Source organism: Camelus dromedarius, chromosome 17 (assembly GCF_036321535.1).
Source record: "Camelus dromedarius isolate mCamDro1 chromosome 17, mCamDro1.pat, whole genome shotgun sequence".
Classification (NCBI taxonomy): Eukaryota; Metazoa; Chordata; class Mammalia; order Artiodactyla; family Camelidae; genus Camelus; species Camelus dromedarius.
The window spans coordinates 23,357,010-23,381,838 of NC_087452.1; the positions used below are offsets into that span (position 1 = coordinate 23,357,010).

The 24,829-nt window shown below is 44.0% G+C and overlaps 1 long non-coding RNA gene across 2 annotated transcripts in view; it reads left to right on the plus strand.

Moving 5' to 3' along the window:
• LOC116158368 (uncharacterized) overlaps positions 1–24,829 on the plus strand; it is a 258,698-nt gene that overhangs the window by 232,248 nt on the left and 1,621 nt on the right. The window lies entirely within an intron of this gene.

Consider the following 24,829-nt stretch of genomic DNA (forward strand, 5'->3'; position numbering starts at 1 on the left):
GAGGAAAAGGGAAAGCTTTTGGTGAGCGTGTCTCTGCCACACCCCCCTCCCTTCCTCTCTTCTTTGCTTTCTCCCTCCCGTCCTCTGTCAACTTTGCAGAAGCAATATTGCAAAACAATTAGGAATGCAAAGAGAAATATGCCCCCAGCCAGACGACCAGGATTCAAATGCAACTTCTGCTCTTAGTAGCTATGTGGTCTTGAGAAATTATGTCGGCTTTCTGTGTTTACTCTTCTGTAAAACCGGAATAAATGAAGTTACTTACTCATAGCATCCTTGTGAATATCAAATAAATTAATGCCCGTAAAGAACTTAGAATGTGCCTGGAACTTAGTTACTTCTCAATATCTGTGATTAGTCAGACTTCCAGGGGGCAACAGAAAAACATCTCGCTGAGTTAAGTAAAAGAGAATTTATGAAAAGACCAGAAGGGCTGCAGAAACAGGCTTTGAAAACAAGTGCAAAGCTAACAACCTCCGGAGGGCCAGGCGTCTGGAACCAGAGCAGTTCTCCCAGCAGAAACAGGTCCAGGCCACCTCTACTGCTGAGGTGATGATTTTCTCCAAGCGCCCCACACCCTGCAGCACCCATTCAAATTCCATGTGCTTATAAGGGACTGAACAATTGGCCAAGCTGAAGTCAAATGCCTGCTTCTGAACTTGCCAGAAAGGAAACAAAGGGAATTTAGCACCATTTGCTTTCCAGTTCCCAAGAATGCACACAGTGACACATTTCTAAGAGGAGAAGAAGTTTTAATAGTTTCAGTACCTTGCCATGATGGGATGCTGGACAACCAAATACATAAATATTTTTTCTATGACTCATCTCCTCATCCTTCCATTCATCCATACGTCCATCCGCTCAGCTACCCACCCAGCCATCCACCCAGCCAACTGCCTGCCCACGCACCCATCCACCTATCCAGCCATCCATTCACCTACTCATCCACCCATCTAGTGATCCATCCATCAACCCATCCAGCCAGCCATCTATCCATCTTTCCACACATAGATACATATATATTTGACAAACACACATCATCAGATTTCAGTCACGTTCCTTATATCCAAGTGCCCATAAAAAATGAGTCTTTCAGAGGAAGCTTTTATGGACCTAATTCTCCCCAAGGCTTCTGTCTCCCTGAGCAGTAGATGAAAAATACTGCAGACTGAAAAGAACTGACTTGAAAGAATTAGGGCCCCTGCCTAAATGCCTAACATAGTATAAAAGAGTGACTCCAGCCCCAGGGTGAATGGAATCTTATGTTTCATAAGGCAAGATATTTGCTATGATGGCAGGACAAAATGGCCTCGGTCAGATCTTAAATCCAGGATGCATCTAAAACGAGAATGTCACTTTCAAATTCAGAGCCAAAATTTACATTAAAGGCAAAGAGTGTGTATGAATTCTATTTAAAATTCTCTTTGCAGAACCTGATTAGAGTTGCCATTGAGACCAAGCTTCTGTTCTACCTGAGATGTATTTAATGCTTTGAGCAGAGTTTAAGGCTTTCTTCTGGAACTAATCACCTCATTTAATTTGCAATCTCTATGTTAGGAACGATGTACTCAAAATAAAAGAAAAAAATTCCTTTATTTTTGTCAATGGAATTCTAAATTAACTGTTGGGATTTCCAACTGTGAGAGCCCCCACAGAAGATTCTGTGTTTTAAGCGGGTTAATAGTCTGGGTATTTTATTTGTTTTGTTGTTTGGTTTCTTCTTTTCTTTTTTGGTGGGGGGAGAGGTAACTAGGTTTATTTATTCTTTGTTTTTAGTGGCTGTACTGGGAATTGAACTCAGGACTGTGTGCATGCTAGGTATGCACTCCACCACTGAGCTAGACCCTCCACCCAATAGTCTTGGTATTTTAATGCCATGTTTTTGAGGAGTTAAAATTCACTCATCCCAAATGCGCTGAAATGCGATTGTAATAGACACTTGTTTGTGTCTGCCTCCTGCATGCCAATGGTTGGGTGCGAGGCACTGTGCTAAGATTGTTTACGTAGATCAATTCACTCAGCGCTCACAGCCTGTGGCACCGGCTTTATTGCTTCCATTCTGTATATGGGGAAATTGAGGCTTGCAACATGCGGGTGCTTTCCCATCCTCACCTACGTGTTAGTGATGAAACTGGAAATCAAACCCAATTGTCTGATTCTAGAACCACTTTTCAGTCATCACATAGCCTTGCAGACCCATGTGTCTTTCTCTCTCATTCAAACTGGCTCACTGGCCGCCATGCTTGGTATATGTGACCCCGTCACCTTGGTTACTGTTATATTAGGGTTAGGTGACCTCATCCAAGGTCACGTGTAATTCTGGAAATCTGGAATCGAGATCAAGAGGCTGCTGTTTGGTCTATGCTAGCTTTGAAAAATACAAGAGAGAGAATCTGGGAAATACTGAGTGGACATATTCTCCATATGATTCGGACTCAGTAGCTGGAAAACTTGGACGGCAGCGGCTGGAAGAATTAAGAAACTATGCCAAGAGAAGTTTGGATATTTCTTAAACCATTTTTGAATTTGTTTAAATAGCATTTGGCGAAACAAGGATTTGATGGCAGCCCCGGTAGTAACGGTGATGCTGGAGACATCCCTTCCTAGGTTTTTTATAAATACAAGTATTTCAGTACTTCAGAAAATCTGTAGAATCTGATAAATTAGACAATACTACTGGAACCTGTACCTGTTATTTGCGTCACAGTTATGTCTGTAATTGAAATGGCTTAGCACTTCGCCAACCCACGTTAGCAGTCCCAAAGGCACCGTAGTTGTAGTTATTATTCTAAATAAAGCCCTGGTACTTAACTTACTGTTTTCTCTTAGCGTTCCCTCTTAAAATAAAGTGACTTTTCTTTATTATAGAACTTTGTGAATGGCTTCCTAATCTTTATAAATGGTGTTTCTGTATTATATGTTTAACTATTATAGACATTATGTCAATCAAATACTACCCATTGTCTTTTTGGCTTTTCAGTTGTTCAAATCCCTCTTGAGCCCGGCTGCATCTCTTCCTTTGAGTTCTTTGGGTTTGCCCATGTGTCTGTACAATGTGTTTCCCAGTATGCTCAATTGCTTTCTGTTCCTTGCAACCCCAAGTGTCCTGATCCCGTAGGAACGGGGGGAGGAACCAGGATTTACCAAGTGTTTACTACCTGCGAGAGTATTTCCATAAGTTTACTAATTTAATTCTCATGACAACCCTGGGAGTAGCAAATTCAAAGCATTTTAGTGATCTGAAGTCGTCAAGATTTTGGCTGTGGCCTCCTGAACTCCAAAGCCTAAACTTTTTCTCCTACACCATGTTGTAACCTACCTCAGAAGGAAGAAGAAAAAAGAAAAAAATAATAACCTCAGAAACTCAGAAATATGACTCAAATGCTGAACTTCAACCTCTGTGAATTATAAGGGTACAAATAAAATATGATGACAGTTGCTTGCTTCTAAAATGTCACTGCCCTTTCTAGGGCGTTGAATAGTAGGTGCCTAATTCTCGATGAGCCTGAGTACCCAAGGATTGTAAAAGCCTGCCCAGTTACTGTCAGAGCTCGCACAAAGCAAGAACAAATAACAAGGCCCATCTTTTTGAAAAATGTAGGCAATGAACAAGAAATGAACCAAGAATAAAGCAAAGAAGACAAAACGACAGTCAAAACTACAGCATATATAAAGTCGTACCTCGAGATTGGTGTTGACTTTCGCTCTTTGCCCGTAAGGAAGAGACTCAGACCAATTTATGCAAAGAAAGTTTATGGTCAGTCAGGGAGACAGGGGTCTCAAACAGAAACCCAGGTATGGATGGGCCTCAGAAAGACAAGAGGGGAAGCCAGAGCATCTCAAGAGACCTTGACAGCGGACCTGTGCTAATTGTCCCACCAAAGCTCCATCCAGAAGGCGACCTGACTTGCCTCCTCTTTGTCCCATCTTTTGTATCTTTGCTTTCTCCTCTCACTGCCGCCTGTCTCTCTACCTCATCGCTTCTCTTACTCGTGGCTTCTGCTTTCCTGTGACTTCTGAGCACTTGTAGGTTCTTCTACGTAGTCAGTTTCATCGTGACCCAGGCTCCTCTACATGGCTTTCCTCTTCACCCGGGACAGTTACAGCCTGGTGGGCTCCATGCTTCCCTGTTCAAGGTCCTGGAGCTAGAGTCTGACTGCCTGAGCTCATCTTTACTTGGACAGAAGTTTTGTTTGTCTGTTTGTGGGCTCTTTTGCCAGCCCCTCTCTTGCAGAGCTGAGAAGACCATGGATTGGCTGCTACGCTCACTCCTCATCCAAGCATCTCTGGTAGCGCGTGTGTGTGTGTGTGTGTGTGTGTGTGTGTGTGTGTTTTGGGGAAGTGGTGGAGCCAGGACACAGTATAAAAATCATCCTAGGCTAAGGCTACCTCTTCATCAGTTGCAGTGGTGGGAAAAGCTGTGTTAACAGGGAAGAACTAATCTGAATCCACATTAGATCTGTTCCTTTGGCTCTAACCCTGTGCTCTGTTTGCCGTGCTCAGTCATGCTGGTTGTGCACCTTTTGTAAAAGAATGTTGCCTGTAGCCTGAAATATACAGGAGAGCCCATTCTCAACGCTCTGACCTTTAAGGGTATAACAGTTTTCCATTCATATAGAGATAAAAAGTTCTAGAAAAGAGAATCACATTTGTCTCATTGGAGGTTTACAGGAACACCATGACCTGACCTGTGTGGACAGCTACAAGAACAAAAGGCTCCACATCAAGAAGTTGGCAACAATATACCACACCCCTTCCCCTCTTTAGTATAAAAGAAGCCTGGATTCTGACTTGGGAAAGATGATTCTCTAGGATATTAGTCCCCTATCTTCTCAGTCTTCTGGCTTTCCAAATAAAGTCATTATTCCTTGCCCCAACACCTCATCTCCCAATTTTTTTGGCCTGTCACGCAGCGAGCTGAACAAATTTGGACTCGGTAACAGATGTGCTTAGTCCTGGTTTTGCTTGAAGTCTCTGTGTATTAATAACACAACAGGTATGTGTCAGCTCCTTCTGTGAGCTTGGCACTATGTTAAATGCCTTGTGCACACAATCCTGTGAACTGCTAAATCATAACTTTATGAATTCAGCCCCCATTTTGAAGTATCGTCCCATTTCAGAGACGAAGAAACTGAGGCACAGACAGCTTGTACTCTTAACCCCCGCTTAGATTAGGAGTTATTAGTGGAGGGACCATTCAGAACGTGGAACAGGGCAAAGTGACTGGGCTATTTCTAATCCCTGATAAGACATGGGTATTTTTCAAGCCTGTAAACAAACAATTAAAAGCCAAGAATGGAGTGGTTTCCCCAGTTGACATGGCAATGCCCTCAGCAAGATCCAAATAAAGTATCTGACCCTAGGGATAGTCTGGAGAGAGGTCTTCTTTCCAAAAGGAGGCTGGGGAAATGGACTCGGGAAAGCAATGGAGGCATAGTTGACAAGGACACTCAGGTCTTCCTCTTCTAACTCGGATCCTTGATGATAAAAGGGGACAATGGGAAAAGCCAATTCAGGTTCCACCTGCCCTGAAGATGTGGTAAGTTCCCCTCCTCCAAGAAGACTTCCCAGATTATGGCAGGATCTCTCCTGCCTTGGAACTCGCACTGCCTTTACTCTGTGGTGAACACTGAAATGTTCTCCACAAGAGAGGAAAGGAAGAAATAACCATGGGTCCAGTGTCTGAGCTACTTCGTGGCAGCTTCAGCTGTGGCGTCATCAGGGGCCACGGCAGCTGCCGCATATTAGCATCAGCCACGCGGCCAGACGCCCAAAGCCAACAGCAGACACGTGTCTGGGGCTGTTTTTAGTCCTTGCTGCAGTGGCTGCTCTGTCCTCTTCCTTCTGGCGCTCCCAGCTCTCTCTCTCTCTGGGAGGGCCCGGTGCCAGGTTCAGAGGAAGCTGGCAGACGTCTGTAGCCTGGTCAAGGGTCATTATGGCTGGGTGGGTCCGCTGAGCCATCGGAGGGAAAGGAGGACAAACACAGCCAGGAATCTCGCTGCCAAATGAACTGAAACAGAACACAGCGGCATCAGGAGACCGCTGCGGTCGTGGTCACTGGGCATTTGGCGATCTGTCTGATGCAGAGTGAAGAGTTAAATGAGACAGCCTGGCTCGCCCGCCTCAGCAAACGCCTCCTGTGGCGAATGGGCTGTCTCCTGTCCGCCGGAAACACAGTCTGGTGACGGCTTTCAGGCTGCACCGAAACCGCCTTAAATGTGCAGTTATGTTCAAAATCCCTCTCCTTCCCCTGCCAGCAAATAGTTAATACTCGATTTCTATCAGCTGCAATTCTTCGATCAGGGAAATGCCTAGGAGGCTTCTTTTCCTCTTTCTCTCAAACTTCAGAGCACCTTTTAATGTACTTACGTGCCTGTGTTTTCAAGGAAGAAATTCCCTGCAGAAGCAGTCACACGTCTTAACACATCTGCGCTGAATACCTGTGTATCAGTTACAGAACCGACAAGTGTGACGGCTTCGACGTCCAGCCACTGTGTGTGTACGTGTGTGTGTTTCATTGAGACCAAATTCTCTTTCTGAGCCAGGGTATTTATGTATTTTAGACAAGAACCACTGAGATCCAGTAAGGGTTTTAGTTTTGTTTTGTTTTTAATAGCACAGTGGTATTCTCTTTGGAGGAAAAATATTTTTTAGGTTTTCAAAACACAGACACCTACGCATCTTTATCTACTTAGTCCAGGGTTTCTCAGCTCCAGCACATTGATGCTTTGGGCTGGATAACTCTGTTCGAGGGACAGTCCGGTGCATTTTAGGGTGTTTAACTACCTCCCAGACTCTACACAGCAGATGTCGCTTCAACTCCTCGCCAACCCCCCAAAAACTTGTGACAACCAAAAAATATCTCCAGCAGACATTTCCAAATGTTCCTAAGGGGGCAAAAATCACCCTCGGTTAAGGACCACTGACTCAGCTTAGAGGTACGAAGCGTTTACACAGGAGGCACTCAAAGCGTGAATTTAATTAGGAGCAGAGAATACTGTTTCCCACTGCTCTTTAGGAAAATGCAGAGCTTCTAAACTTGGCTTTTTTAGCTAACATGCTCTGGCCATGACTTACCTATTCATTCAGATCTCAAACCATATGCCCCCCCTACTTTCTTGGCTCCAGCCACACACCCCTCTGCCGGGGGGGGGGGGGGTTAGCACAAGCTGCTACCTCTCCGTGGAATGACATTTCCTCACCTACTTTCCGCAGTCAAGTGACACTTCTTCAGGGAAATGACTGTGAGTTCCTCCCTTAATGGGTTTTCCCTTTTATTACAGCCACTCTCCACACCTCAAGTCTCTCCATCTTAGCTCTTGTCTTGGCTGAAAGTTTACATTTGTCTGTGAATTTCTGATGAATGTCTCTCTGCCCCACTAGTCTGTAAGATCTGTGAGGACCAGACCAGGTATGTTTTTCTCTTTGATTCTCATTTTTTCGCCTCTTTGTTCCCGCACCCAGCACCGTTCCTGGATCACCTCGAGGTATAAGGTATTCACATAAATGAATACATGACAAAATGACTCAAAAGACTGTTTCAAATATCCCACTGCCTTGTTCCAGTCGGTAAAGAGATTTGATTTCAAACGGATGCTGAGACTAAAAAAGATGGCCTTTAATTTAAAAATCGCGAATTAGTACATTCAATAGATCCCTCAAAGATGCGGGAAACAGCAAGAATTTGCACACGATAATTCAGATTAGAATCAGCTAAATCAGAAGGCCACAGAGCAGCGGTTCTCAAACTGCAGTGCATCAGAATCACCTGGGGGGCTCGCGGAACCCAATCAAATCTCTGAGCCCCGCCTCCGGAGTTTCTATCAGTAAATCTGGGGTGAGCCTGAGAATTTGTGCTTCTAACAAAGTTTCCCGGTGATACTGAGAATGCCGATTGGAGCCCCACATTTTGAGAACCACTGTCCTAGGACAAGCAGATCCATGGAAAATCCATGGGAATCTGGGCTTCTCTTAGCAGTGGTTTTCGAAGGGGAAAAAAAAAAAAACCTATTCTAATAAATATTTTACAAGAAATTGGGGTTCTGAATCGTGAAATAACCGGCCGTGACCACACAGCTAGCTAGGAAGCAGCAGAGTCGAGACAACCATCCGTTTTCTATTTGCAAAGCCTGTGTTTTTTACTCCCATGGCCGTGCGTCTCCAAGTTGCCTAATGGTAAGTACAGCTGAAGGCATTTGTTAGATACACAGGTGAATGTCCTGATGGATCAGGCTTGGGAAACACTGCGCTCGGCACTTCCTGCCTCCCACTCAGAGGCACCGCTCTGTGGCTGGGACTTCCTCCAGCCCCATCTTCTTCCAGAGCCGCCCCCAAGCTGTTCCCTCGATCGAGTGTGACACAAACCAACCTACTTGGTACTTCTTCAGCTGGAATCTCCCCAGAGATAAGCAAGTGTGTGTGGGAGTTATGCAAAGCTACAAGGTAAAAGGGGCCTTTTTAATTTTTCTGAGCATCGTTTTATTCCTCGGTGAGCAATTTAAGACATGAAAAACAGCTATTATAGACTGTAAGAGGAATCGTGTGTGTGCGCGCGTGCTTGCCATGAACCTATTTCCCATCATAGGTCCTTCTTTCCTCCTTTTGGGGTAATTTGGTTGTTACTGAAGGCAAGTTCATGTGCCTGATGCACCACAACGAGGCCGAACAAACCGAAACATCAGAGTTTGGAGCAGAGAAAGGTTTACTGCAGAGCGGAGCAAGGAGGATGGGGGTGGCTCATGTCCAAGAAAACCCCGAACTCCCTGAAGGGTTTCAGCAAAGCATACCTAAAGGCCAAGGGGGTGGGGGGCGGGTCCCAGGGTGTGTGATCAGCTTGTGCACGGTTCTCTGATTGGCTGATGTGGAGGTAACAGAGCGGTCAACGCTATCAACCCCTAGGCACCAGAAGGTCTCAGGGCTATATGCTCTCCATCCTCAAGTCGTTAATTTCTTCCCTTTGGTGGTGCTTTTTAGCATCTGAATAACTCAGAAAATATACATGAGATGCTATTATCTGGGTACTTCAGAGAGGAGCTACCGCAGAGGATATGGGGGAGGGCTCTGACCCTGGAAGGCCCCGCAGGGTCCTGCTCCCTTACAAGGTGTCAAATTTGAAGCTTTCTGGCTCAATACACAAGACGATTTTTTTTTTTTTAGTAGCATCCAGGAAGACAGCAAGGATACCCAAGGATAATTTACTCTTTTTAACGTTTTAAAAAATTATTTATTTAAACATTTTTTATTGGAGTATAGTCAGTTTACAATGTTGTGTCAATTTCTGGTGTACAGCACAGGGTTTCAGTCATACATATACATACATATATTCCTTTTCATGTTCTTTTTCATTATAGGTTTTTTTTTTTTAATTGAAGTATAGTCAGTTACAATGTGTCAATGTCTGGTGTACAGCACAACGTCCCAGTCTTGCATATATATACACATACGTATTCTTAATGAGGGGTTTGCAGGCCAGTTTCTTTCCTGAAAAGCAGATAAGAAGCAACTCAGACATAGTACCTAATTTCAAGAAGCAACAGTCCAGTGGAGCTTGGGTTGCCAGATAAAATACAGGACGCCTAGTTAGATTTTAATGTCACATAAGTAAATCCCATGCAATACTTAGATACACTGAAAGATTATTTATTGTTTATCTGAAACTCAAATTTAACTAGATGCCTGCTTCCCCTTCTCGTATCTAGCGATCCTAAGTAGGGCAAGAAGGTCAGTACCCAGGCTTTATATAATATCGTTCCAGTATTGATTAGACAGTGAAAGTTATTCCAGTGGAACTACAAAGGAAGTGATTTCGAAGGAAGCAGGAGCCCCATCTGGTTGAGAAACTAAAGGAAGATGATGCAGGAGGTGGAATTGGAGTTGAGCCTTAAAGAATAAGCAAGATTTGGAAGATGTCAGACATGAGCGGGTGCTCCAAGCAGGAGGGAAAGGGAGACAGGAAAATATAGAGCCAATTTAGTATAGATTTTGTGTCAAGCAAATAAAGATGAAAAGGGATGCTGGGGGCAGAGAGCAGAGGTCAGAGGCCACCACTGAGAAGGTATTTAGGGTTAATCTGTTCCATCAGCACCGGGAAAACTGATGGTTTCATAGGATCTGGACTTCAAAGAAGGTTAGTCTGACCAGGGTCTGTAAAAAGAGAAGTTCAGTTAGAAGTCTGTTGCAATGATCTGTGTCAGCTTTTTTCTGTGAGTCACAGCTTTTTAGTGGGTTGTGAAGTTAATTTAATTGGTCACGACCAGCACTTTTAAAGAATTAAGCAGGAAAAAAAAAAAGATTAAGAAATAATCAGTGTATATCAACCACCGTCACTCTGAAGTGTTGCTTTAATGAGTATTTGGAGTGTGAATGTTTCAGATGGGTCATGGTGGAAAATGTGCTTTTCACAGAGTCACAGTCCAGAATCTTTGAAGGCCATTGTTCTATGCAGAGGCTGGGTCAGTTTGTCTCTTTGCCTCATGTACACCATCTTCTCAAGAACCCATTCCCTCCTGCTGACTTTGGCAGGGGTTGTTCACTGTGTTCCGTAACCCCTAGTTCAGACCAGGGTGAACATCTGACCCAAGAGGAACCAATGTGTAGACTGAAGCTGAGCCAAGCATCCCATCCCGAGAACAGGTGTTATGAGACACAGCCCGCATGTACATGGAATTGCGGGCTGCAGTCAGAAGCACCTCCAGTCTGGTAGCTGGTGCCCACCTTCCGCCATCGGCAAACTGAAGCAACAAGCCAAGAGGGTGATGAGCAGTGTGTGAGAGTCCCCAAGAGGTGGAGAGACGTGAAACCCAGCCAAGTCACTGATGGACGGAGAGTAATTTTGTATTCCAAATTTCCGCTGCTTGTCCCTGTGTGACCAGACTATTCTTTCTGATTCTTAGATGTCTGTGAGATTACCTATTTTGTCTATGTGTTTCTATTGGCAATACATTCCCCTTTTTCTTGAGCAAGCTGGAGGAGGTTCAGCTCCTTGTTACTACCTAAGACACACTACTTGGGCAATGGTGATGCTAAGTAAATACTTATTGTGCAAGAAGAGGAAAGGAGATAGACGCATTTACTAAAAGGACCTGTCAGCTGAATAATAATAATAACAACAAATTATTATTATTTATTTGTTGCCTCGGTGTGCCACAAAAGAGCCGGGTAGATAATCCACTGGTTGTGGCGATCGTGAATGTGAATTCTCACCACCACTCTACATCTGCAGATGTCGACACTGAGTCTCCAAGAGATGAGGGAAACAGTCCTGGTCACCTTTCTAGTAAGTGACAGCAGGGACTTGTGCGTGGTCATCATCCTCCATTCTTAGTGCTTGACATCCCTCGATGTGGCCAGTGAAGGGCAGAGACAGACAGCCAGGATGGTAAGATCCCCGGCCCCAGTGACCACAAAAGTAGCCCAAATTCTGGCCGCGTCTCTCTTTCCCTTTTCATTTCTTTTTCAAATTACATTCCAACAGCAGTCAATCAGCCTTGCAGCAGGAGACCATTTCCATACAACCCCAAATGAAGTGGAAACGACTATTATATATACTTAATCTGATCAACAGTCAAGCCACACAATTCAGATTTACAAAAAAAAGAAAAACTTCTCGAGAGGTGATCTGTCTTCTCTGACTGCCGGTTTCAGTTCTGCACTAGCTGCACACGGAAGATTAAGAAGTCCCCGGCGAGGCGACCAGCAGGTGCTTAATGGTCTAACCCTTCAACCCTCACATGTTTTCTTGGTGTGGTTAGTGGCATGCCCACCCCCACCCCTTCTTCGCCTCCCGGGTCATCTATTGCCCATCACCAGAAATGATGATAAACGAAGTCCAAATACGCAGAGAGGGAGCAGAGAAGGAAAATGCCAGTTACTCAGCCCCGATAGACTGAGTGCCTGCTTGCAAGCTGCACAGGGAATACACCTACAGAAGATGCCTTTAATTAGAGCCAGATTCTGTTGAAAGGTTGGCAGTGTCTCTGAAATCCTTGCTTGCCTTGAAGTGCATGGAACGCTATGCATTTATATCATTTCCATGCCATATGTGAATGGAGGAATATTAAATATCTATTCTTTGTCAGTTCCTAAATAACACGCTGTTCAACTTTTCTGTTTACGAACACCACTCATTTATTTAGTCCATGGCTGCCTGTCCGGTGGGGTGATTGGGGGCGATAGTTGAAATATCACTTTTAGCAGATTCCTAGGTATTTAAAGAAAATGTAAACTTATAAAAGAAGGCATAGAAATCTTATACCCATAAGATAAAGGAGAGGCCTCCTCATGGGCATCTAATCCCATGGTGTGGTAGGAAGGGCCTTTGGCACCAAGAAGATGGAGGTTTGCACCAAAATTGTGTTCTTGCCACCTGTGTGACCTTGGACAAGTTAATTAACCTCTCTGATTCTTGTTGCTCATGTCGCTGAGATGCAAGATTGGTGTAAAATGAAAAGGACTGTATTGTGTCTGAAATTTTAATTTTCTTGCTAAAAATAACATCTTTCTGCTTACTTGATGCTAAGGTAGTGGGCGCCAATAATTCGTCGGTGCTTATCACATTACAGGCCACGTGGGTCTCGTTGTCACATGATTGCCACACCTGTGTCACTTTGGGCTTCCTCACTAAGGAAGTGTCTGGGTCTGGGGGGCAAGGGTGACGGGGTGGGGAGAGTGCCAGGTGACGTGACCTGGCCTGGAAGTCACATAGCACCACTTCTGACACAGTATATGGTGGGGGCAGTCATGAGCCCACCCAGGTATAAAAGGAGAATTAGGCTCCATCATGGACAGAAGAGGGACAGAGTTCTCTTTGTGGAAGACTCTGCAGGGCCAGAAACATCACTGGACCATTCTGGGGAAATACTGTCTTGCGACAGAATGTGAGCGCCATGAGGGCCAGAAAGGATGGATGTTTCGTTCTCTATGTGGTCCTTTGTCTAGGAGAAAACTGACTCCCAGAAACGCACAGTGCATTTTCACGGCATGACTGACAGGAAGTTTGTGAGACCTGTGACTTGTCAAAGCCTTGATTTATGGAAGATGAACCTGAGACCCACTGAAAAGAACGAATCTGCGCAAAGGCAAAGCTTGGGCGAAATCTGAGGTTCCTGCTTCCAGCCTCATGTTCTTTCCACACCCAAAACGCAGCCTCTCTTGGATGGAGTTACTGGGAAAATCGGAGAGTTAACAAACCAAGTTGTGATTCAATGTCTGGCGATAATGACCAATTTTGGAGCTCCCAGAGAGCTCCTGGAAGTAACAGCCCTTCTCCCAACAAAATATCAGCCCTATAAATTGCTACTTGTTAAGAAACTTGTGGGAGTGCACCAGACTCATCGAAATAGCTGGAAACCAAGAGCAATTATTATAGAACTGATCGCCCATGAGTCAACCCACTAAGATTTGGATTGTCCTGTATTGTGAGGTGCCAATGGGCCAAATGCTGTGGTATTTGGAAAGGACCATCACTTGCCCTCTGAATATGATTTGAAGCAATTTGAGCCAAAAAAGCAATCTTGCATGGGATTCCTGATGGAATTTTTTGTGGCTCCCAAGCAATATGTGTTTAGCAAGTCATTGCTAGGCTCGTTGTAACGTTTTACTGTCCTTGTTTCAGAAGACTGCACAGCATTCATATCATCCAATTAAACTAGTTTATTAGCAGATTAGTATTAGATGGTACTGTTAAACCTTTTCTGGAGTTCAAAGACAATAAATCAAAGATCAGAGCAATGCCCACAACATCTCGCAGTCAGTGTACTAATAAGATGGAAAACAAGGCAAAAGCTTGTGAACCACAACAGCAGGACAGTGGCTAAACAACATTCAATTGCCACCAAGTTCCCTGGACTCAAATAGCCCTTCCATTACCTACTAGCTGTTTGAATTTTGTGAGCTGCTTCAGCTTCCTGCCCACAGTTGATCTAATGGAGATAATCGTAGCATATACTCGTGATGTTGTTTGAAGAGCATGAAAAATTAACAAACATAAAGCATCTATAACTGCGCTTGGGGTATAACAATGGCTTTGTGAACGTTAGCTGTGATTATTGTTATACAAAGAATTCATCCATCTGAACATTTGATCACCTCCCAGCAAGGATGAGGGGGAGCGCTGAGACAGAAACTGCCACGTCCTGCACCTGACCTCCTTGCCTTCACATCCTACACTATGAAAGCTCTTTTCTTCCCTTTCTTAGGAGCCGTGCTTGTAGTTAACATCCGTTGAAAAGGTTATCCATAATTTGGTTCAATAGATCTTTTTCCTATAAACGCTGGCAGATGGAGAGGCGCAAAAGCTGGACTTCCGAGGACCAATGTCTGCGGTTCACTGAACTGGGACGTTTCCCTGAAATGAAGCTGTGGGCAGCAGGATGAGAGGAAGGAGCCCAAAGGACTCCCAGACCAGGAAGAATTAAAGCTCAGCGGGAAGCAGGGTCCATCTGCCTCTCCTTAGTGAAGAAAAAGGCTTATATCTGCTTCCATCCCTTCTGGCAGCTGGGTTAATGATCTCCTCAGCGTTTGCCACGTAATCCCCACGTACATGGACAGAGGGACCACCCACCCTGAATTCTTTGCTAAGTCCTCCTTTACACAGGGAAGCTGTCAAGAGCCCATGTGTAACTTGTTGCCTCTTCCTACAGACTCACTTCCAGAGCAGGGGAGGGAGACAGCAAGCCTTGACATTGACTGCGCAGAAATCCCGCATGTTTCATTACATAAAAGTAAAAGCATGTTACCTTACGTAAGATTTTATGTACAATGGAATGTTACTCAGCATTAAAAAAGAACGAAATATTGCCATTCGCAATGACATGGACAGAATTAGAGAATACTATGCTCAGTGAAATAAGGCAGAGAAAGACAAATACTGTATGATATCACTTATACGTAGAATCTAAAAAAGTTAGACAAATGAATGTACATGCAAAATGGAAAGAGATTCACAGACATAGAAAACAAACGTGTGGTTAGTTACCCAAGGGGACCGGGAATCGGGGAGGGACAAATTAGGAGTATGGGATTAACAGGTGCAAATTACTATATGTAAAATAGTGGAAGAAGTTGTAGCTCAGTGGTAGAGTGCGTGCTTAGCATGCACGAGGTCCTGGGTTCAATCCCCAGTACTTCCAGTTAATTAATTAATTAATTAAAAACCTAATTAACTCCCCCCCCAAAAAAAACCCTCAAAAAATAAAGATTAAAAAAATAGATAAGAAACAAGGATACACTGTATAGCACAGGGAATTATACCCAGTATCTTGTAATACCCTATAATGGAATATAATCTGCCAAAATGCTGACTCTCTTTGCTGTACGCCTGAAACTAGCAGAATATTGTAAATCAAATATACGTCAATGAAGGAAAAGATTCAACATTTAAAAAGTTACTGAGCTTTCTTTCCTGCTAAGTGCTCCGCTGTATTCTTGTGAACAAGCTCATGAAGTCGGTTCTATGGCTGCACCCATTTCACAGATGAGGAAACAGCGGCTCAAGGAAGTTAAGTCACTCGCCTTAAGGGAGAACAAAGCTGAGAGTCAGAATGAGGTCTGCCCAACTCCAAAGCCCATGCCATCTAGATCTGGGTGAAACTGTATCCACATGGCCTGCGATGCCCGGATGCTCCAGTCCCCACACCCCGCTCTCCCTCCCTCATTCCATTCCAGCCCCACTGGCCTCCTCATTATTCCATGAAGATGCCCGGCCCGGCCCTGCCTGGGGCCATGTCTGAGGCTGATCTCCAGCTGGAAAGTTTGTCCCCCAGATATCCGCTTCATTCACGTGCTCATCTTGGTCCTTCTTCACTCTCATCTTTCCCTGGGAATTACTTTGAACTGTTCAATACTACGAACTGCCTCTCCATCCTCCACTGACCATGACCTCCGTAGCTAGCTCAATTTTCTTCTCTTCTTCCAAACATACAACTTCCTTACTTACTATACAACTTTCTTATTTTCAGGTTTACTGTTTGTCTATTTCTCCCACTAAAATGGAAGCCCAATGAGCGCAGGGATCCTTATTTAATTCACGGAGGGTCCCAAGCACCTGTAACAGGACCTGGCACATAGTAGGTGCTCAATAAATAGTTCTCCAATGGAGTGAGTAGCCCTTCCCTACATGCACATCTGCCTTTCTTCAACCATTCTCTCTTCTTATCCTTAGAAGTTTCCACATGCCTCAACTGTGTCCCACAAAAATCTTGCTAATGTCTCTGAATATTTATTTGGAACCTGAGTACGTTCTGTTGATACTTACATGGAGCATTTTCCTTCACAGTCGTTCAGACCTTCCCTCCTCACGTTCTTCTTTCTTCTCTCCTTCCCTCCCTTCCTTCCTTCCAAGATTTTACAAGCCACTTACCATATGCCTGCCATGCTGTCACTTTCTGGGGATGAGATGATGAAAACCTCATCACCTTTCACCTCTAGAAGACCACTGACTGTCAGGTCAGACTCACCAGAAGGAGACCCCAAGACCAGGGTTCATTTGCAGCTGATCAGTTGATTTCTTTGGTGCTCTTAGGAGAAGCCAATGAAGGAATAGAGGAATCAGGGCACGGGGTGGGGAGAAAGTGAATCACAGGTGCCATTTCAGACAAAATCGCAGCCTCAGACTAGTCCTGCCAGAGACGTCTGGACTCTGAATTGCCTCTCAGAGTCTGTCTGAGGCAAGAAAGCTGGGCTTCCATACCCCACACCAGTGAGTCCTGGGCTACAGGATGCCCTGGGGGTGAGATAAACCCTCAGGCTCCTGCATCTCTCTACCTGAAGCAGCTCTGGTAGCTCCAGGCCAAGGAGAGCAGGTGCTGGCTCACACGGCAGAGCGGGGAGGGGCTCAGGTAATGGAGATTCTAGGGGCCCTGGGTGAGCAGAGACAATGTCCACTCCCCTTCATTGTCTTTACCATTCAGTGTGGAACTTGATTGCTTTCTCTTTGGTACTTTACGGCATCTCCACCCCCACGTCTTCCAGATTTCTTCCTTCTCCCCCATGGATACATTTATCGAGCACCTATAATGGAACAAGCACTGCACCAGGGACTGAACACAGGATCCACAGCCTGCTGCTGCTTATAGAGCCACGCTCCGTGTCTTTAACCATGTGAATGGCTGTAGCCACAGTCACCCCCCCTCCTGACATTTATTCTGTTGAATTCTATTGAATATTCAAGAGGTAGGGAACTTGAGTCCATCTCTTAATGGGAAATTCTGCAAAGTCCTCTTGCAAAGGTAATGGGTACCAGGAGGATATTAATGGGCATCAAAAAAAAGCAATCAACCTACCACAGATACTTGCATTTTCCCTTCTTCATTTATGTCCTCTTCCTGGCATCCAAGGCCTTCACTGCTCAGTCTTCACTTTGGCTAAGCTGGTGTTTTCGCCTTTACTATTTAACATAAGCCTTCTACCCTGACTAGCTCAGGCTCTTGGCTTTGCCTCAGTGACTCCCCGTCTTAGGTCCTGGGAGCAGTGTGGTCCTCCTCCCTCTCACCCATTCAAGCCCTACTCATCCTTCTAGTCTTGGCTCAAGTCTTACCTCCCACCTGTAGCCATCCTCGACTTCTCTTGAACTCCCCCCACCCCCCGCCCTGAACTCTGGTTAATACTTGCAAGTCATTCAGGTCAGTCTAGGAGTTAATAAAAGTTAGATGCTCTCAGGAAATTTTTGAAAGTCCACCTGCCAACCCTAGAAGAAGATTGCAGACAAGCAAGATCACATAGGGGAGGAGTGCAAAGCCTCAGTGGTCAAACCAACCCAGGTTGAATTGCTACTCACCCATGTACCAGTTGCGTGACTTTGGACAAGTGACTCACACTCTCTGAACCTCAAATGTGTCATCTGTTAAATAAAATACCATAGCATAGAGTTTTCCTGGAGCGTAAACAAGATAATATACATAAAGCGCTCAGCACAGTGCCTGACACACAGTGTTCAGTAAGTGGTCGCTACAGCTGTCGATGCCACTGTGATAGTATCTCCTCAAGTCAGTGATTTATTCAGCGTCTGCCTTTCCCCTGATTCCTTTGTCTGAATGTAGTAACTCAGAGTCACCAAGCTATTCGTTGCCTCTTTATTTTGACGACCCTAGTGAGTTACACTAGAAAGAACCTTTGTTTATTTGATTAAAGTGTTACTCCAAATGTCAAGATTTGCTAGTTGGGAAAGGGAGAAATCAAACGATTTTCTTGTGGTATTAGATTTAGTCATCTTGTCTGGATTAATCACATTTCATTGGACTCTAACGCCAATCTAACCCTAGCTACTTGGCAAGATTAGTCACGATGACTGATCGCCTCCTGACGCTCGAGTATTTCATGTAGCTCCTGAATATGTGCAGCCTCTTTGTGGGATAATCTGCTTTTCTCCAGAAGGTCGCCACTTTCAGATGGTTAGAAGCACATCAGTGTTCTGAGCCCAAGAAGTTTGTTTAAAACTTGATAATACGCAACACATTTAACTTAAATCCAGGAAAGAACAAAATGATATGCAGAATTTTTCGTGAGCTAGAATTGGATTGTGTCCTCAACAGGGCTAAGAGGCACCATAAGTAACCAAGGAACACAGATGCGAGCAGTAGACCATCAGTTCACATGTGTGGGACAGATGGAAGGAAGGATGGTTGGATGGATGGAAGGAAGGATGGTTGGATGGATGGATGGAAGGATGGTTGGATGGAAGGAAGGATGGATGGATGGATGGAAGGAAGGATGGTTGGATGGATGGATGGAAGGATGGTTGGATGGAAGGAAGGATGGATGGATGGATGGACGGATGGAAGGAAGGATGGTTGGATGGATGGAAGGAAGGAAGGTTTGATGGATGGAAGGAAGGATGGTTGGATGGATGGAAGGAAGGATGGTTGGATGGATGGATGGAAGGATGGTTGGATGGAAGGAAGGATGGATGGATGGATGGACGGATGGAAGGAAGGATGGTTGGATGGATGGAAGGAAGGAAGGTTTGATGGATGGAAGGAAGGATGGTTGGATGGAGGGAAGGATGGATGGATGGATGGATGGACGGATGGACAGACAGATGGACAGAAAAATGAGTAAACTAGATTACAGTGAAACCCAGAGTTTCTAATGAGAACAATATTGCAGGTCTTAAGCCCCTCTGAATCCTTTAAGGATCAAGGCAGGATATTAATTAATTTACTAAATCCCCAGTTTACTAGGCTAGTGGCTCTTTCAAGAAAAGGAAATCAGATTATATTATAAATACTGTAATTACCTTAACAATATGCCTCCAGGGATTTTTTTTCCCCCTCTTCTAATCTATACTATAAATTGCCTCTAAATTAATCTTCTTGGAATTTAATCTTTTATTATTTATTCCTAACACCACCTATCATTTCTTTTTCTCTCCTACTTCTTCAACTCATTCATCACATATTTCAATTAAACAGCAATAATGTTCTCTTTAAGGATGGTATTTCCTTTTCAATGGGAGTAGGTGATTTTTTCTGCTCAAGGTAGAAATGTCTTAGAAAGGTACTGTTTGATCAGAAAGTCAAATATCCCTCCCCCAAAATATATTTACCCGTTCACTCTCTTCTTTGTGTAAGCTGTTTAAACCACTAGGGGATCTCAGGAGCAGAGAGCTGCACCCATGTTGAGATCCCCAGTGACACGTGACAGAAGAATAGACAGGAGCAGTTATTTCGAAAATAGAAATTTAGACTGATAACTGACTCTCATAGGAAGCTAAACTTTTACACAACCCTCTTCGAGTGGCTTGTTCTACAAGGAAGACCTTAAGAAATAATTAGTATCCATTTCCTGGAACATTTTATAACAATGAGAATAACACCTATTATTTCTCGAAAACTTACTTGTCTGCCAGCCACGATGCTAAAGGTTCTCCATCTATCTGTTAATTTAATTTTATTTAATACAGAGTAGGCACTGTTGGACTCCCAGTTTCATGGATGAAAAAGCTGAAGTTCAGCAATGTGGAGTCCTTCCATAAACCTGGAAAGCCAGTGCCCCGGGCACTGGTAACCACTCTGAACAACCGATCAAAGAGTGTAGGCAAAGGAGACAGGGAGTGAATGCAAACATTTTAGCACTGAACACACAGCAGGTCCTGTGCTCGGTGTTTTCCAGGTATTTCTTTCAATCAACACACCAGCACTGCCCTTAACACAGTACCTGACGCAAAGTACCCACTCGATATATGTTGAATCAAACAGCCAAATGAGTACTTCCAACTAGAAAGCACTGGGCGTCAGGTCTGGAGGTAGCAGAGGAGTTCATTCTTTGTTCCGCAGAATTTGGAGTGACTCAACCTCCCGATCAGGAGAGCTATGGCAATACTATTCATGGACGTGGACTGTTAGATGGAAAACCAATAATGTAAAAATGTGAATACGTTTTTCAGACTGAAGATGTAGTTCGGTTTACCTCTATAAACCACTAGAAATAATGGCCAAAGGTGTGTTAGTTAAAATATGGAGGATGAGTGGGATCTGCGACAGGGTCCAGAGTCAAACGTTATGGATTACTTGTCAAGGCAGGGGTTCCAGAGGACAGAGAAGGTGGCTGGAGTGGTCCCCTGGACACGGAGATGTGAAGGGAGCCCCACTCCAGGCAGAGAATTCAGGCATAGGGACCAGACTTGTCACACTTCGTCTGACCCAACAGCAATGGATACAAACGTGAGGCAAGATTCTACAAGACAGGGCAGACCTGCGGGCCATTCTGTCCCCTATATGTAAATTAGCTGTCAGACGCCCCTCCTACCTGCCAGCCAGTGCAGCAGCCCCGCCCCTTTCCAGATGCCCATAGGAAGCCGCCTTCTGCAAACACTTGGCTCATACTCATGCATCCCTCTCACCCCTACCCCTTCCTTTTTCTCCCCCAGGTATTCGATGGAAGGGGAAAGAGAGCCAGCAGCAGCTCCCTCTGTTTTTAGATTATTTTCTCCCTGGCGAACCTGGGGGTGATAGCAAGAGCTGCAAAGAGAACACAGCTCAGAAAATACGAAGGGCTTTGAAAAATCAAATCCAGTTGAGAGGCTGTGCTCCCCCATTTTACAGCTGAGAAGACGGAGGCTCAGAGGATGTAAATAGCTCGCTTGAGGTCCTAGAGTGGGTGGCCGAGCTGGAATTTGAGTTCGGATCTCTCTCCTCCGAAGTCTATACGCTTACTCAGTGCAAAGAGGATAAAATAGAACACTTTCCAAAATAAATGTTCAATTTGGAGTGCAAAACAGATCTGACGGAGAGGTGGTGACAAAAATCAAGCAACAAGATTGATTATGGACCCTCCGCTTCAGCAAGGGCTTCAGCTCTAAAATAGCCCCAAACTAAAGCAACAGATTGGGGTGTGGGACTTGTAGGGTGGCACTAAACAGACTGTTTAAAGAACCTTGTTAAAGGAACTACTGTCTATTCATAGAGCACTGAAGGTGGAAAGGGAGGGGAAAAAACCTATTTCACACAAGCTGCCATGGTGGTGTAAAACTATCTGATGATTTTGGAACTGGAGTTTTAAATTATTTGTAAAGTAAGTTACAGAACTAAGGTTATTTACCTAGCATAAGGGAAGTGTCACCAGCCAGAGACATCATCTTCTTGGGGGTCACGACCTCCTGCAATCAAAGGATTAATAGGAAGAGGGCAAAACTGGGAACATTATTTGCCAAGTCATTTTGTCCTCAGACGAGACACAAAAACAAACAAACAAACAACAAAACAAAACAAAAAACCCACAGGAGAAGGCAATGATGCAATGACTCAAGCTCAGTTCAAAGGAGTAACCTTTGATACAGTTCTGAGTAGATTGAAATCCTTTCTAAACTAAAGGAAGACTGGAGAAATTGTCACAGGATGCAGGACCCTTGGGAGCATAACTAAAGATTTGGGAGGGGTAATAACTAAATACAAGGGAAATTCCTAAATTGGATCCTAGAACCGACAGGGACATTAATGGGAAAACTGGTGACATCCAAATAAAGTCTGGAGCTTGGTTCATAATGTGCCAACGTCACACAGTTTCTCAGTTTTGGGCGCCACACCAAGGTCATGTACAATGGGGGAAAATAGGCGAGGGGTATGTAGAAACTTCCTGTAACTTATCTTTGCGAATTTTCTATACATCCAAAATTATTGCAAAGATGAAATTTAACTTCAAATACCCTTTATAGCCCCTTGCAATAGGTTTGCAGAGGTCTCCCAATTCAATGCTTTCTTGCCCTGTCACCATAGCAACGTGCATCCTATGACAAGTGATGAGGTTACAGGAGAGGAGGGAAGAAGCAAGCAGGCAAATGTGACCTTGGTTCCCAGTCAAGGCTCTTTGCCCCGTAGAGGACTCCTCCAGCAAGTTCGTCTTTTTATTGTCGGTACTTGGTATCTTGGGATATTTAACACTTGCCCGTGAACTTGGGAAATATTCCAGTTTGTGCTCCTAATTGTCTTGGCACTTAGGGATATTGCTTAGTCTGTCAATGTTGTGCCTGGTTTGAAGAAATGATAATCAGATAGTCATAAACATGATTATACAGCATAAATGTACACTTCCCATAAGGACGAAGGCTGAACTTCCTGAGAAACAGACAAGGTGGGTACGCCCTAACCTTAGATACATCAATCTCAGTATTAGTTAGAAAACTATTATGATGTCCGACTTAGAGATCAAAGAGGAAGAAATTACTGGCACAACTCTAATTACTTGAGAGAGAGGAGGAGACACGCAAAAAGTTCTTGCGACTGGGAAAAACACAGAAAGCATTCAGGACATTGGATACGGTTTCCTGAAAATTCCATTATTTCACATAAACTCGTTAGTTAACAAATCCCCACTATGTGCTAATTGGAATCATGTATCTACATGATTCTTTTCCCCTGCAGAGTGATTAACAGTTTTTAGAAAAAGTGTCTACAATCAGCTGCCCAACAGAGGCACCTTATTGGCTGAAATGTATGGGATTCTCCGAAATGAGAGACAAAACAAAAAAACTATGGTGGAAGCTGAACTGAGCATAAACTGAGGAAAGTGCGTAAACTTGAATATGTGATAGGCATGTTCCTTTTGATTTTAAATGTAATGTGATGGAGAATATTGTATGACTTTTATGGTAACATGCATGGGACAGAGAGGGTGCACTCCATCATAATATGATACAGTCATACATATAGATGGTGCCAGAAGCCCCTTGGGTACCAAAATGCATGGATGCCCAAGCCCCTTATCTAAAATGGCATAGTCCAGTCAGCCCTCCGTATCCAGGATGTGAAACCCCAGGACACGGAGGGGAGATTGTATATATTGTATATGTATATATACATACACATACACAAACATACAGATCTTCCTCGACTTACAAGGGGGTTACGTCTGATGAACCGATCATACACCGAAAATATCGTAAGTTGAAAGTGCACTCAATACACTTAACCGACTGAACATCATAGCTTAGCCCAGCCTACCTTAAACACGCTTCAAACACTTAGCCTACAGTTGGGCAAAATCATCTAACAGAAAGCCTGTCTTATAATAAAGTGGTGAATATCTCATGTAATTTATTGAATACTGTGCTGAAAGCGGAAAAGAAAATAGTGGTTGTTTACCCTGGTGACTGTGTGGCTGACTGGGGGCTGAAGTGGCTGTCCCTGGCCCGCAACACCCGAGAGCATTACTAGCCCAGGAATAGACCACAATTCAAAGGATGGTTTGTACTGAATGCACATGGCATTCGCACCGTTGTAAAGTGGAAACATTTTAAGTTGAACCATCTAAGTCAGGGACCATCTGTGTGTGTGTGTGGTGGTGGGTATATTTTACTATAAATCTTACTACAAATCAATGACGAATGTGATTTAAAGACTGAATAGCCCACTTCTTTCCTGCAACCTAAAAAATTAAGTCAGTTAATTTACTATTATCTCAGGTTGATATATTAACTAAATGAAATAGGAAAAAAGAAAGAAGAAAAGGAAACAGGAGAAAGAGGAAAGGGACAAAGGAGGGAGGGAGGGAAGAACAGATTTGGTAACAGATACTGCCAGGGGCTTAATTTAATACACCAGCATTTCTTCTCCCACTCAGAATGCTTCAAAGAGTGTTCCTTTTCCAGGAATACTGAGTTTGAGAAACACTCCCACAATTATATGATGCTTTCTAAGGTGCAAGAAATATAGTAGACTTGTGTATTTGGTCCTTGTCAGACAGTGACCATTCCGCTAGTCTCATTGGAATCACCACCATGAAGAGGAGCTGTAACAGGTAAAAGCCCATCCTCTCCCTTTTCCTGGGGTTTGTTACTATTTTTAGTCATAAGCTGTTGGTTGTGAAGATCAGAAGGTTATCAGTAGGACCTGTGCTAGCCTCCCAGGTGACTCCGGCCAGGAGTAACGTGCAAGGACGGCTGTTGCACTAAGGCACATTCTCCCCCTTTATTATTGGTTTTACTTTATTGGGTTTAAAAAAAAAAGTGTGAGTGTAATATGTATCTATTATGGCAAGTCACACAGAGGTTAATAATGTGCCCTTGCCTCTAAGCAGACCCTCTGGGTAACCAAGCCAATGTGAATAGGCTAGTAGGTATAATTCCACACAGCATTTGTGCTCATTCATACACGTGAAAACATAAATGCTCACAAGTAGGTTTTGGCTATAGTATTTTACAAAAATTGGATCATATCCATCACTCTGCTTTGAAAGTTGTTTTGTTTTTTTTTTTTGTCATTTAACATATATCATAACATCTCTCCAGGCCAATGTGTACAGATCTGATTTACGTGCTCTCTCTTTTTTAACAGCTATTTAGTACTTCAGGGTATAAATGTGTCATAATTTAATCAGCCAGCCCTCTGATGGTGGACTT